Source organism: Olea europaea, chromosome 1 (genome assembly GCF_002742605.1).
Source record: "Olea europaea var. sylvestris chromosome 1, O_europaea_v1, whole genome shotgun sequence".
Lineage (NCBI taxonomy): Eukaryota > Viridiplantae > Streptophyta > Magnoliopsida > Lamiales > Oleaceae > Olea > Olea europaea.
Genome location: NC_036237.1, coordinates 7518652 through 7531727, shown reverse-complemented (window position 1 = coordinate 7531727; position 13076 = coordinate 7518652). Strand labels below are relative to the sequence as shown.

General features: G+C 32.9%; 1 long non-coding RNA gene across 2 annotated transcripts; it reads left to right on the top strand.

Moving 5' to 3' along the window:
• The first annotated feature begins 361 nt into the window (after positions 1-361).
• On the top strand, positions 362-6689 carry LOC111393003. Of its 2 annotated transcripts, XR_002702368.1 has the most exons (4): positions 489-1270; positions 5712-5838; positions 6160-6281; positions 6421-6689. It is a non-coding gene; the product is annotated as an uncharacterized LOC111393003 (long non-coding RNA). The 2 variants fall into 2 exon arrangements; XR_002702367.1 differs by having other exon boundaries at positions 362-1270; positions 5712-6281.
• The last annotated feature ends 6387 nt before the right edge of the window (positions 6690-13076 follow it).

Sequence of the window (13076 nt, the reverse complement as noted above, 5' to 3'; positions counted from 1 at the left end):
AATAAAAAACAGGTAATTCCTTTCATGTGATGTACATTACACTACCCATTTTCCCGCAACCTCGAGATTGAAACCTTCCAATTGCGACCCAGGGCCGGTCCTGGGCTGAGGCATTTGAGGCCTCAGCCTCAGGCCCAAAACCTTTAGGGGGCCCAATTTTGCTTCAATTTTTTTTTTTTTTTTTTTTTTTTTTTTTTTTTGGGTATAGTTTTGGATTTTGAATGTTATTTTAATTTTGCATTGTTTTCGTAAACTTGTAATGCTCAAATTTTTGTGTACATAATTGAAAATGTTATTAGATTTTTACGTAAATTTTTACATTGATTTCGTCCGGGGCCCAATTTACGGACTTCGCCTCGGGCCTCCATTATCACAGGACCGGCCCTGTTGCGACCACACCATCTTCATTGGTTCCAGCTAAACCTCTAGTTGCGACTACGCCTGTCATCTCCATTTCCGGCTAACCCGCGGCACCACACCTCCTTTGGAAGAGAAAATATCAGTTTTGCCTTTTTAATTTTTTCCTATTTTTCTCCTTTTTATTGGAATTGAAGGACAGAATGTCGGAAGCTAACGGTGGGGGGTGTTCCGCACAAAATGTTTCAAAGTACGTTTTGTGCTATTTACGAAAGGTATGGAGGGTTTTTGATAGCGTAGTTAATAGATATGGGAGATTGTGCTGATTAGGCGAAATATTTCTACCATATGTTATTCTTATTGCATAATTGCTGACATATCTATAAGTAAAAATGATATTTTATAATTCACCTCTCTTTTACACAACGAAGTAAACAATCACATTCCTCTCACTCGGATTAGTCTAACCCCATCATTCAAGCACACGATCACCCCATCCAAGGCACAATCTCTCTCTTCAAAATATTCTTTGTTGAAACCCTAGATTCTCTAAGTTACCCAATTATATCTTCATCATCATACATATCTATCCCAAAACACAACATTTTGGGTGGCTGTGAGGTGACTGGGTAAAGGATTTGGTGTTTCGAGGATGGTGGTAGAATAGTGGACAGAAGACAACGGGCGATGATTTTTTGCGTGGGCGGGTGGGTTTGATGGTTGGATGGCTAATATAGTTTCCTTTTCGGGTTGGGGTGGAAAGATTGAAGTACCAATTGTTGGACGAGGATTGCCTACGGGATAACTATTCAAGTCTGAAACACGCAAAATGTGGAATGGGGAAAGGACTTCGGAGTTTGGATTCATTTCATCGTACCCAATGCCACCTTGAACTATGAGAATACCCAAGCAGGTCATTACATGATTGCAGTATATTCCTTTTCTTTGGCATGTTTTTGTTGTAACATAAATATTGAAAGTTTTAAAACTTCAAATTAATACCTTTTTAATTTTCAGTTTTAGAATAAATACAAAATTAAAACCATTAACGTGGGGTTGATTTTTCACTAAAAGTGATGAAAATCTGATTGTTTGATGCAACATAGAAATGCTTGAATATACTCTCTGTATATGTTTATATTTTATAATTTTGGCAACTCGATAAGCAGTACTTTTTCTCTCTGTGATCGTGACCGTAGAAGGAGATTAAGCTGTGAGCTATATTGGTTTTATCTTTGAAGGTGAAGCAGCACAACTTTAGGACAATGTCGTTGATGTAACTCTTTAAGGCTTGCTTTATAAATCTGGTCTCATGTTTATGTTATATTGAGTTATATGCTTATTGTTTAATTACATTATTTATACTTGTTATGATAATCAAATAATCTATAAAAAATTCACTTGCTTTTCTCAACAATTTAAAGTCGTGTTATGGTGATTTGTATGTAGTGGAATAATTAGTTCTTCATCCAAGTTTACTCTTTGTAATTGAATTTTGTTGTGCTCTAGTATTAATCTAAATTTTGATGAAATCAATATATCTGTTAAATAAAATATTAGATATGAGGTGTGAATATTTGGGCAGTAGCTTAGCTTTTATACGTTAATTTAGATCCCTCACACTTATTTGTAACACAAGTTTTGTAGAGATTTTGAAGGTTATGCTTAAACGATGGTTTGGCATTACAATGATAAGTAAATGTCATGGCTCTGACTTGGAACAAAACAGAAAAGATTTGTAGTTCATTTGAGGGAATAGGATTTGAGATATCCTATGACGCACTGCTTCAAATTTAAGCAATTTGAATAATTTTCTCATAGGATGTATGCAGGTTCAAATCTATGCTTGATGAACTTTCTCTAATAGAATGGTAATACTTGATAGTGTAAAACATTTGGAACGACTATTATTCCATGAGAATGTTTGCCAATTGATGTGACACAATATTGGATATTTTATAGTTGAATCCTTCATGTAGCTGCTATAACTGTAATTACTCGAGAAAACACATGCCAAATTAATCAACGAGAATGTGAGTCCAAGAATTGTTTGGTACACAATTAATGCAATCAGCAAATAAAAGTGCAGATTCATTCACTTGCTTCGAACAATTGCGTTAAAATAGAAATTCTGCTTTTTATATGAATACTTCTAACCGCTGTTAAATCGTTCACTAGTTGAGCGGAAAGATTTCACTTCTTTACAGTAAGAAAAATTAAAATTTCATACTAATTGATTCCCTAAAATTTGGATAAACCATACTTTCCTGATTTGCATGAGGTCACAGAAAAATCATCCGAGGGGATTGGTTCTGAGAAGGCATCTAAATTTTACTAAGTTTTATCTAGTCAATCAAACAGATGATCTGAACTTCCTCTTTTTCGTCTATGCTAAATGAGCTTAATCAACCTTTGAGTAAATTGAAAGGTTTTCAATTGTATGAATAGTGAATGCTGCGGCATTGTACCATCATAAGTCATTTTTGTATATTTTAGTTAGAACCACTTCCATTGGTTATCTCAATGAAGTACGTCTCTGCCTGATTGAATAAACATTTGTTTTCTTTTTCTGGTTTTATATTTGGACAATGATGATTATTTTCACTCCTAAGCTTTCTTTCTCCAAACAAATTTGTTTGCTGAAACTATGTAGTTCACTTTTTACCAAACAATCATGCTATCATCCTAATTTTAATTTCATTCTTGGAAAAGAAGTTCCAAAAGTTAAGCGATATAATTTTTTTTGGATATATGTGTGCTAAACATCCATGTCCATTGACATCAACTTGATGACTACGATGATGGTAATTAATAATTTAGGCTATACATTGATGGTTGATTATTCTTAGTCAACTGCAAAGATTAATATTATATTGTGGTATATGAAGATTGAGAATTATTTGGTAATGAATTATTATACATTTGGAATGTGGAGGTGTTCAATATAGAGATACCTTATCTTTTATTATTTTTCGTTGAAAAACTGACTCTTGAAAAGTGTTGAAAATAAAATATAGACCTACATTTAAACACAAGAGATGAATGGATGCAAATGCTCAAACATGATACTAAAAGTCAGTATTAAAAACTTTCACGTGATTATCTTATTATAGTTAAATACATGATATTGATATTTTGGAAAGTTTAGAAAATTTGTAGATATGCAGGTGGAGAATAAGAGCTTTGCAAATATGTGGTACCAAATTAATGTTGAATGTGGTAGAAATAACCTGCACCGCGTGACTTGTAATAGTACTATACTTTTATGCTCACTCATATGGTAATAGTGCTAATAATGATGTGATGTCAGGAAGGGTTTAACCTTGAATGAGTATTGAGGCAAGAATTCTTGCGAGGTGTTGGTCACACGCACCATTGAAGGATTTATCTATGTAACAGTTTCCATAAGGTCGTGGCTATGAGATTGAGCTATTCCTTAAGGACTTACTATAATCAAGATAATAGCACATGGCCATTAACTGCGCCTAAATCAACACTCTGTGTCTAGTAATTGAAATTTGGCTAAAGGAATTTAATTCTAGGCTTAATCCATTATGGCTCCCTCAAATGAAAATTGTTTTCACTAAATAAAGTTCAAGTTGAAAGGCATTTACACAACTATTGCAAAGTATATTGTTGTCATTATATAAATTATATATATTTATCAATTTTGAAAGTTTAAAACTTGCGGAGGATTGTTGTAATGTAAATATTTAAAGTTTAAAATTTTCAAATTAATACCTTTCAATTTTTGTTTTTATTTTATAGATTAAATACTGAAAATAATCGAGGTTTAAACTCAACTACAATTAGATGTGTATAATGTGGAATTCAATTAACCAATAAAAAACAACAAATCACTCATTTATTACTTCTAGATGATTAAGTTTAAAATCAATTTAAACCCTAAGTGTCAGTCAAGCAATTTAGATCAAAAGCAATAAAGTAAAGAACATCAAGTTTTGTAACGAAGGAAAACCGCTTGAAGAACTCTTTACATGGATAAAAAACCTTAGGGCAAACCTAGCCAAAACGATCCGCTAGAAAAAAATAACTTACAATTGGTACAGATACAATAAAACCTTAGTAGACTCTAATCATCCAACCTGTAAATCATTGAAGAGCATCTTCGATTGTGCAGATACACTTTCCAAAACTTTATACTTCTTTTCCTTCCACGTGGATCACCAAGAATGAATCTTGTTTCGGAAAAATTAAAACTGCAAGTTGTCTCTTCCAGCTTCAAAACTCTAAAGGCTTACTGGAGAAGGTAAGGGTTTTTGGTGCTTGATCTGTTTATCTTTTGTGTTTTGATATTTGGTTGAAGCAAGAGAATAATGGAATCAATGTTTGATCTTAGTATGATGTTCTCTTGATTGCAATTAAGGCTTAACCAATAATACAAGATGTTTGGGAATTTGAAATATGAAGCTTTGATCTTGTGGTTGAGTCAAGAGATCTTTGGATGTGTAATTGATCTTTAATAGTATGATCTCTAGTATAAAGTAATGATTCAACATACTTTGGGATAGATATCTCTTATATATATATATATATATAAGGTAGTGTTTGATGTTGAATAGAGTTCCAAAATCTAATTAAAATCGTGAACTAGGTTTGGCTAGATAAATACACCGCTTGATCGCTACCTTCATGCTTAGCAAGTAGTAAGCTCGCCGCTTAAGCGCTAGGGTCGTGCCTAGCAAGTGGTGACCTTGCTGAAAAAATCACTTGAGCGCCTCCTGCGCGGTCAGCAAGCAATTTTATAGCTAATTTTTGTCTTTGGTCCATCTTGGACTTCTTTGACTATTCATTGCATATACTATCAATCTTCGACTCTTTTGACTTTAATTGCAACTCAATAACTATAATTTTAAACTTGGGAATGGCCATTTACAATTTAAACCTAACAATAAAAAGTTAAAACGATTAATTTTTACATGAATGTGGGGGTTGATTTTTCACTATAAAAGTGGTGAAAATTTCATTGTATGATGCAACTTAGAAACATTAGAAAATACTCTCTATACATGTTTATATATTATTATTTTGGCAATTCAATAAAGGTCGTTTGCATAGAAGGAGAATCAACTGTGACGTATATGAGTTTTATCTTGAAGCCATGTATTACCGAAAGTACTCGCATGAAAAAAAAGCAATACGACTTTAGGACAGCATCTTGGACGTGACTCCCTAACTCTTGCTTTCTAAATCTATTCTCATGTTTATGTTATATTGAGTTATATGTTTATTGTTTAATTATATTATTCATACTTATGTCAATCAGTAATCTACACACAAATCACTTGTTTTTCCGCAACAGTTTTCCTGTATTGAACTGTTCTATTCTGCAGAAGAAAGTAAGAAAGAAATGAGAAGAGGGAGGAAGAATTTCAAGAGGGCAGTTGAGGAAGAGACGGCGACTCTTCAACAAGGCCAAAGCATAATGGAAGTTGACTCAAGGGCTCTAATCTTATTGTGGTATGCTTACTATTTCTATCTGACTCTTATTTTCTTTTCAAATTAAAGGTTGTGCTAAAACTTATAATCTGTAAGCAAAGGTGATGGATGTAAAAGGCCAGAATTCACCAGCAATTTTCAGAAAAGCATGTGGATTAGAAGAGGCATGCACTGGCAAATGTGTTGAAAAATTTAAAATGGCATTATCTAATCAAAGCTTGCATAATTTATTTCTCTTAATGATTTTTGCTTGATGTCTACATGGCTATTGCTATTTTCTTTGAAGTTCATTATATTCCTGAAGTTAATTTGAGTGATTCTTTTGGTTTCAATCATTGGGAGCTTTGTTGTGGCTTACAAAAGTGGACGAGAAGAGGCAGTCGAGTCTGGTAGAAAAATGGGTGCATCATAATGCAAGTACTCTATAATGAACAAGTTAGTCTACTTCAAAAACCTCCAAACTGGTAAGCACTTGTTCTAATTCTTCACTATTGCTTCTCTATTGTTGTATCTTCGATTTTTAATATTAAAATTAGCTTAGAGCAGAAAGTTCATTCATAAGTAAATAAGCAAGTTAACGCATGCTGCTGGCTTTTGATGCAGGATAGAAACTTTCAAATCATGTCCCTGGTTAACTTGAAACATGATTCGCAGTCACATACTTCAAAAAGTATGATGATGAAAGTTAAAGTAATGATGATGGGCTCGTGCCATTGGAAACCAATACAAATAGACTAAATACGTTTTGGACATAGATTATGAATCGAGATCTGATGTTGACTCTTGAATTGGATATTGTGACAGTATTTACATTTATGTATCATAGAAAATTATCCTTAATTTTATAATCAGATGAGATTTTTTTGTGTAAAGTTTTTTGTCTTCGCCAGTCCACCAATCACCGGTCATTTATTCATCTCGAATCGGATATTGTGATAGCTATTCACCATGTTGCACATTTCAAGCATGTGAGAACCTCAGATTATATCCATTTTTTGTTATCTTCCAAATGTTACTATGTGGCATGTGTTATAGCTTTATATACAATGTCATTCGTTTCATAATACACCAATGCTGCAATATTAGGACAACATTTTAAATACTGATAATGGGATCCCAATTAATCCAATTACATTTGGCCATCATTTGTTTCACACCATATGAAAATTCGCAACATGTCTCAAACTTCATGACTTGTTTTAGACAAGCTGTAGTGCATGAAAAGTGATGTTGGACTGCAGTTACCATAAATCTTATGATACTGGGTTGCCTGAATTCCAAGTACCAAAAAAATCTTAGGTAGTGTTTGATTCACCCAATTCCATTGAAATGGGTGGAAACCTAAAATGTAGTGATTGATTCACAAGATTTTTCAAGAAATTGGTTTCCAGTTTTTATTGGAAGTTGTGCTATTCCTTGATTTGGTGGAATTCCAATTCTCATCATATATGGTGAGAATTGGAATGCCCGGCTACTGTAGCGATTTTTTTTTCTTTTTTTTTAGACAGTGGAAACCAATTCTAAAAATTATTATAAAAAAATATTTCTCTTTCATTGATAATTTTTATGTAAAACAAAGTCAAACAAATACTAAAAAATAGATGATTTTTTTGAATTTTTTATTTATTTATTTATTTATTTTTTTGGCTTTTTGGCGATGGAAACCTATGTGATCCCTAATACCAGTAAATTCTATCATTTTAATTGACAATTTTCATATAAAACAAAGTCAAACGAACATAAAAAAATACTTTTATTTCAACATTTTTCACGTGAAAAATTATACCAATCAAACACAATAATTTACAATTCCCAGGAAAACAATTCTAGGCAATTCAATTCCCTGGAATTCGTTTTCCACCCAATTTAATTCCATCTTTGCAATTAAACAGACTTTTAGTGCTATCACTAGACACCCTATATAAGTCCATTATACACAAGGTAGATGTTTCATAATTGTAATTTTTTTCTCAGTACATTCTTCAATGATCAAAATACAATATATTTATCAGATGTTATTCCTGAATAACGTTACATAATTTAAACTTGACACCAATAGCTCATAAATATAATGGATCCATAATTACCAAGTTCTCATTGTTTTTTAAACACTCAGATTGTGTCCTTAATTTGAATTTGTATAAAACCCATGTCCAGAAGAAAAAAGGGTATCTTATCTAGCAGTTCAACGAACCCACACAATGTTTCATTTTCAATGTTGTTTTTTGAATTTTTCATGGGGTTTTCAAATGAGGGAATAACGAGGAATTGTAAATAATGATCAGATTATTGAGTTTCAGTGACCAAAAAATAAGAGTAATTTCTAGAGCCAATAATTTTAGTGTACTTTTGCCTAATGTTCAGTATTTATAATATGTGATTTTTCCCCTTTAAATATCGTTCAGGTATAGATCGAAAAGAATGAGGACTAGAAATAGATGGATCTCTTTTCACAAATCACACACATAATTTTCTTTGGAAAAAAATTGAAATCACTAAGCAAAATTAGAGTAGTTAAGAATGTTACCAAGTCACCATGTCTTTAAACTAGCATGACATTTGACCATTTGAAAATTTGCAAGTGCACGGAATCATAATCAAGTAATATAATGGTGAATGAAGTGTCAAATCCACGAGGACCATGCGTTCGATCGAGTTAAAGCTATTAATACTCGTAGTTGAATAACAATATAGAATTGTAGCAATTCAATGTCCAATTTTATCAACTAACTTAAAAGCAAATAAAAATTTATCAAATTCGTGAGATGAATTGTCAAGATGGAGAATTCCCTTGTTAATCCACTTTTAGTTCTACTATTTAAAATGACAATTCGAAATGAATCATGTTGGTTAATGTTCCTATTTTAATTAAAAATTTCTCTCGATAGCAATTAAATATAATCTTATGTGTGTCATTCCTATAACCCTATGAAAGGTACTCCATGCAAGAAAGCATTAAATGAGTTAAAACATCCATAAATATCATGTGAAGCATACTGGTATATTTCTATCATCTGTCAAACCTTACAATGTTCATCACCATATGTTATCGATCCTATATTTGTTTCGATGATAATAGAATTCACAAACAATTCAACTAAGTGACCAAATAATTGAAAAGCAATTTAAACCATGATAAACATCCAAGCATCCAAACAAATTAATGTCAAATCAATTATTCAAATCAAAAATCTCATAATAAGAGTTTTAATCGTATATCGTCCAAAACTTTGCCAAGTTGAGTTTTAATCGTATAAGGAAACTTGAGATTCAGCTGAAATCTTGTACTATGCGATCGCGTAGTACAATGAGATGCAACCGCATAGTTTACTTGTTGAACTCCAAATTCCTCCTTGCATGTGTGGATGTGACCACATGGATTTTAAACTATGCAATCGCATTTTTATCATTGGACAACTTTAGCATTTTGGTCATATATTTCTCTCTTGCTATCCGATTAAGTGATTCAAAGTGTATTGGAAAGATAACTCAAAGGGTTATAATTCTTTCAAAAATATCATTTTTCCAATTCGAGCATTTGCTATGCCAAAAATGGATCTCAAATAGAAACTTAAAATCTAAAGCATAACTTTTTCGTCTAAAAGTTGATATGTGATAATATTTCGATTATGTTTCATCCATTTGAATTCTTTCCTCATCCGATTGGCTCCTAACACTCTCGAATCTTCATCATAAGATTTGACACAACTTTCAATATTTGGATTTTAGTCCTCAAACTTTGATTTTGCTTTATTTCAGCAATTTTCTCTTATAATCTTGTTAATTTATCTTTCAATTGTATCCAATTAAAGTTTTGACATCTTCGATCTTCATTTCATCGCTCCTCTCATCCACGAATTATTTGCAACTTGGTCCCCATCTTTTTTATTTCATTCTTTTTATGGGTTTTCCTTTTGTTTCTTTCAATTTCTTGTTCAACCATTGGATTTTATCTATTTAATAAAAAAATAGAATAATTTAAACTATATTTCACCAGAGAAACAACTAAATATCTCTATTTAAGGCCCTGAATAAGTGTATAAAATACACTTTTAACAATGATAGCCCAAATGAAAAACTCTGAAATTTTGAGGTCCAACAATTCAGTCTTTGCTTGGTATGAAAATATAATGTGACTAGTCAAAATTGAATGAGTATATATAGAAACTGAACCACATGTAAATTTGATTGAGAAATATAAATCAGCATAGAAAATATAAATTTTGTTAAGTTATCATATACAACACAGCTTAAAAGAGCTCAAAACAATGTCTGAATTTTTATTTTATTTGTTGATGAATTTGACAGTCATTTTTAGATTGTGTTGAAGATGAATTTTCTAAACAATGTTCATTTAGCTCCTATTTTGTATAGATATTTTAAACTCAAATTTTTCCAAAATTATTTTCGACTTCCACATTCTTCCAATAAAATAATCTTACACGTGGACCCACAACTATTCCAAACTTTTTAACTATGCATTCTTCAAAATAAATAAATAAATAAATAAATAAAATAAAAGAAAAAAGCAATTAATTGAAACGTTAGGTGTGTTAAAATTATGATGAAATTCTTTCTATCGGCCAATCAAAATGGGAACCGCGTGAAGCGACACAGATTAAACTAAAGTTTCTATTAGCCTTCATAAAATGTATTTTCTTTGGTTAATGAGCTATGAAAAAATTACATACATTATGCTGTATCGTTAAAACATATTTGACATCTTAATGTCTAGTTATTGAATTCTTTTAATTTTTCAAGGCAAACATGGCTAAGATATCCACATAATACCTAATATAAAACTTATGTCGACAATGTTCAAGCAGTCTACACCTCATGTATGCAATTACGTGTGTTGACATAGTGCAAACAATCTACGCCTCATTTTAAGGCTATCATGCAATTATGTGTCTAGACGATACTCTTCAAATTTATTGTCTTGCAATGCTCAACCACGAAATGACTTATTAAACAGTTGCATGTCTTCGTTGAAGGCTTTATCTTGCACTCCATACCTCAGTAGGAGGAGGCGTCTATTGTGAACAAAATTTTAGAGATCGATGTTTCTATATTAATAAATCCATGAGTCAGTAATATGTTATATCGCCGTGATGATGTTGGATATCATTTATTTTTATCCTTATCAAAAGCTGTAGACAATTCTAAACTATAATCTACTATACTAAGTGCTATAATTTCAGTGTGACCCGAATTCTGTTTTGGAGGTAAAATTGGAGTTAGTTGTCTCTTTTGGAGAAGTCTTGAAGAAGTAGAAGATTACAAGGGGTCAAAAAAGACAAAAGATAGACAGGGTTTCATTGATACTACGTAATTAATTGAATGCTAAAAGATTGTTTAACCTAAATACAAAGAGAATATATATAGGCTAAATAAATGAAACTAAAAAGGATTATTCTACCCTTAATAAATAATGAATAATTCTATATTTCTTAACATCTCCCCTCAGATTCACGATGCGGCAGCTACAAGCATCGAGAGTTTGCCAACTAGAAAATGAAAACGAGAAATAGAATGCAACTTGGTAAAAAAATCTGCAAGCTGCAAAGAAGAAGAAACGAAGGGCAAAGTGATTGTGCCATGCTTGAGATGATGACGAGTAAGATGACAATCGATCTCAATGTGCTTAGTTCGTTCATGAAAAATCGAGTTGTGAGCAATCTGAATAGAACTTTGGTTGTCGCAATACATAGGAGTGGGATGAGAAAGAAAAACTCCCATATCTGCAAGTAACCAACGTAACCAAACAATATCTTTAGTAGTAGATGCCATAGCACGATATTCTGCTTCGGTGGAAGATTGAGAAACAATAGATTGTTTCTTACTTTTCCAAGAAATAAGAGAATCACCCAAAAAGATACAGAAACCAGTAACAGACTTGCGATCTGTGGGATCACTGCCATGATCAGCATCAGAGTATGCACGCAACTCCAAGGAGGAGGTGGATGGAAGTAACAGACTCTGAAAGACTGTACCCCGAAGATATCGCAAAGTGTGAAGAACAGCTGCTCAATGAATTGTAGTGGGAGAAGCAACAAACTAACTAACAATATGAACAGCATATGCAATATCTAGACGAGTAATAGTGAGATATACCAAGCTCCCAACAATAGTACGGTATAAAGTAGGATCTTGCAAAGGTAAACCGTTAGAAGAAGAATACTTCGCGTTAACCTCAATTGGAGTATCAACAATCTTATTATCAGTAAGTCTTGCCCGCTCAAGAATATCCGCAACATATTTCGACTGAGAAAGAAGATAACCTCTGGGTGAGAAGGCTACCTCAATACCCAAGAAATATCGTAGAGAACCCAAATCTTTCATTTCAAATTGTTTAGCTAACTTTGTCTTCAAAATTGAAATACCATCAATATCATCACCAGTAATAATCATGTCATCAACATATAAAAATAGAATGATATGACATGTATCAGTGCTCTTAACAAAAAGAGCAGAATCATGACTACTACAAGCAAATCCAAGGGAAGAGATCACAACGGAAAATTTCTCAAACCAAGCACGAGGTGCTTGTTTGAGACCATACAATGCTTTCTTGAGCTTGCAAACATACCCAGAATCATGTGAAACACCAGGAGGGGGTGCCATATAAACCTCTTCTTGAAGATCTCCATTCAGGAAGGCATTTTTAACATCAAGCTGAGAGATACGCCACTGACGAACCGAAGCTACTGCAATAAGAGTTCAAATAGTAGTCATTTTTGCAACATGAGCAAATGTCTCCTCATAATCCATACCATACTGTTGAGAGTATCCCTTTGCAACCAACCTAGCTTTGTATCGCTCAATTGACCCATCAGAATTAGTCTTGATCTTATACACCCAACGACAACCAACAACACTCTTACCAGAAGGTAAAGGAACCAAATCCCAAGTACCAGTCTCATGCAAAGCAAAAAGTTCCTCATCCATAGCTTGCTGCCAAAGAGGATCAAGAATTGCCTCTTTATAGGAAGAGGGCTCAGAGAGACAATGAATAGAAGCTAAAAAAGTAGAAAATGATGAAGAATAACAAGAATAAGCAAAATCTGGTAACTTTGTAGACTTACGAATTCGTATGGATTGACGTAGAGGTGGATCCACAATGTCAGACGGAGCTTGAGGGACCGTAGGAGAAGAGGACGCTTCAGGTGTGCCGGAGAGTAAAGTGTCAGTACCTGCAGAATGATTAGTACGAGTTGGTTGTAAAGACAACGGGGTAGGAACATGATAATGGACATTTG